Below are 3,069 nucleotides of genomic sequence, written 5' to 3' on the forward strand. Positions count from 1 at the left end.
ATGACTTACAAGGACCCGGCGAGTCGGAATCCACAATAAAACGACTGACCAATCAGATTGCGAGTTACTAGGAAACTGACCAACCAGAGCTTAGGGCGGTGAAAAACGGCTTAACACTACGCGCAGAGGACTGTGAGTTTGTACACACGTAAAAACAGTCGCACGAAACTGGCTAACACAAGATTATGGAAAGATACGTAACTTTAGGCTTGACACAACTATATAGCAGTATGTGATTATAATACAACTGTTGTCGCCGTAGTTTAACGTCATTGCAGACGATTAGGAGGGAAAAAATGTTGGGACGTGACAATACATACTATTATTGAAACTTAATCTTTTTACATATTCTTCTAAGTTAGTAGCTTCTAATTTATTACACGTATCTATAAAATATAAGACAATAAAACTAATAAATAGAATGTTTAGAGAAAATGCAATAATAACTTATTTTTTTAAACATTTAAAATTCCAGCTAAAACAGAAACAAAATTGTATACTAACCACAAATTAATACTATATCACTCTTCCAGATTATTACAAAATGCATTTTTTTTTTTTTTTTGAACAAATATCACACATATCTTCATTTGTTACAACTTGTTTGCTATGTGACAAGACAATTTCTAAAATTTTTAAGTAAAGAAAGGTTTCAGTATGGAGTCTGTCTTCCAAAATTTATTGCCATTATTGCCATTCAATAAGAACCACTACTATTATAGATTCTTTATGAATATCTAATAAAAGACTTATCATCTTTTTGCTTCAGATTCCGAAAATATATGTAAGAAAACATACATTTAACAAATAACCAAAGCACACTAATCAAACATATAACATAATATGTATGTATGTGTATATGTATAATAATCAAACATATAACATAGTATGTGTGTGTATATATACTGTGACCGATTGCACATGCAATTGCTTGCCTCGGTCACCAAGACTCGTCTCCGGGATTTTAAATCGCACGCGGAACCCATCAATCCTCCGAGGCAAAAATTAGATAAAAAAGCGAATTTTAAAATAAGCGTGTTATTTGTTTGTTTCAAATAAAGTATACCGTCGGCCGCGGGCACCTCACCGGTATCGGCAAAAATACCATGAAGAGGCCAAGGCCGGAAGAGACATCAAAGGGCGAGGAAAGATAGAGGCAGAGTAAAGCGGCGCAACGAGAGAGAAAATACGGCTACCGACAGGCACGGCACAGGGAAAGGAGACGGTACACAGGCCATAACAGTCGTTGGAAAACAGCGAAAAGCAATCGGATCTTTGGCAGGGTCACTTAAGCCACAAGGCGACGCAGTCAAAACACTGACGGATATCTCCAGCGATAACAACGGCTGGCCTTGAACGACACTAACTAAGGGAACCTCGCGAAGTGGAAAATTCTGATTTTGATGAAACTTGTAGGGGAGATCAATAAATGAATGTTGACGTATTCCGTTGCGGCCCAAAAACGGTTTTAAGGAATGAAGTCACCTCTTATACATATACCGACTTTTTACTTTTTTCAATTTATTTTGACAATTATAGAAGATGTCAAGAAATGTTTTATACAAAAGTTTTATTTAAAAATGTGCTCTATTTAATTATAGTAATTTTAATTAATATTAAAATTAATATTAAAAAACAATTTATTTAAACAAAAAATGTTTTCATAAATGTATAAAACACAGTTTGTTTGACCAATATTATTAATGTAAATAAATAGAAGTATTTTTACCATAAAACTTTTGTATAAAACATTTTTTAATATTCTCAGTAGTTTTTGAGATACATCGAGAAAATCGCAAAGCCGCTTTATATGAGGAGTGGTTTTGCTCTAGAAAGAATCAATTTTACTTCGCTACTGAAAATTTCTACATCTATTTGTTCATTTATTTATTTATTTATACATGTATACACAATTTTATTGCAAGAATATGTCTATATATAATCGCACATTAATACAATTTTAAAATAATTTGTCTTCAAAATTTATTTTTATCATTTCTTATATAAGAAACTATCTATTGCGATATATTTTATTATAAAGGTATTTGTTTCAACAAAGATGTTTTTATTCTCTAAATATTTCTATGTTGCAGTGCAACGTGACTTGAGAAATCATTGAAAATATTTATATTACATTTGTAATATCGCTTATTGTAGTGTTGCAGGATACATGCTGCGTTGACACCAGTTGGTAGAATATGTCGGTTTATTCGGTTGCGTTTGTGTTACATGTATATATATATATATATATATATATATATGTATTGTGACGTTTTTCTCCGATGTTACGAAATTCCCACGTCGTCCCGCCCGAAACGGAAAGATACAAGATCGGGACACGGACGGAAGTCCGCGAGATAGGAAACGTCTGTATCGGCAGGACAGAAAAAGGTGTCAAACCGAGCAACCACTGTACCGAGCCGACGGATCCTTGGATCAAGTTTTGGGCGCCAGACGCGTACTCGCGTCAAAATGTGCGTCGCTCGACACAATGGGCCGACTAGCTGGATTTGAAACGGAGAGGGGGTGGGTCGGATGATAATTAAACACGGCTGTCCCGAACGAATCTCGGATTAGGTTCACAATCAACCACACTGCAGATAGATTAGGAGAAATAAACAATTTATTATAACGCCGCGGAATCAGAGACAATTGAGCGAAAGTAACAAAAAAAAATACAAAATAAAGTTCACCGGTAGGATACGGCGAGATCGTTTGGTCGCGGCGGCAGTAATTACAAAAGAAAATAAAGAAAAAGAAAATAGAAAAGTAGAGACAATTAACAAATACTTCCAACAGAAGCGTGATCTATCGCAAGACCGATTTCGTATATTTACTCGGTATATCGAGGACGCTACGTCGTCGCGCTGACTTCACAGACGCTATACACTACCAGGCGTTATAATAGGCAAAGACACAAGCGAGTTAACCATACCCTTCCTGACGCTGCAAAGCGGCGGGGTCGATTAATCTAGCTAAATCATGCGCTTATCACTAGACAGGCCACCAGGCGTAATATCGATGCCGAGGGACTTACTTGATTTCGCAGGGGCTGGTAAGGCTGGCGCC

Source organism: Pseudomyrmex gracilis, unplaced genomic scaffold, assembly GCF_002006095.1.
Source record: "Pseudomyrmex gracilis isolate BER0280 unplaced genomic scaffold, ASM200609v1 scaffold_1041, whole genome shotgun sequence".
Classification (NCBI taxonomy): domain Eukaryota; kingdom Metazoa; phylum Arthropoda; class Insecta; order Hymenoptera; family Formicidae; genus Pseudomyrmex; species Pseudomyrmex gracilis.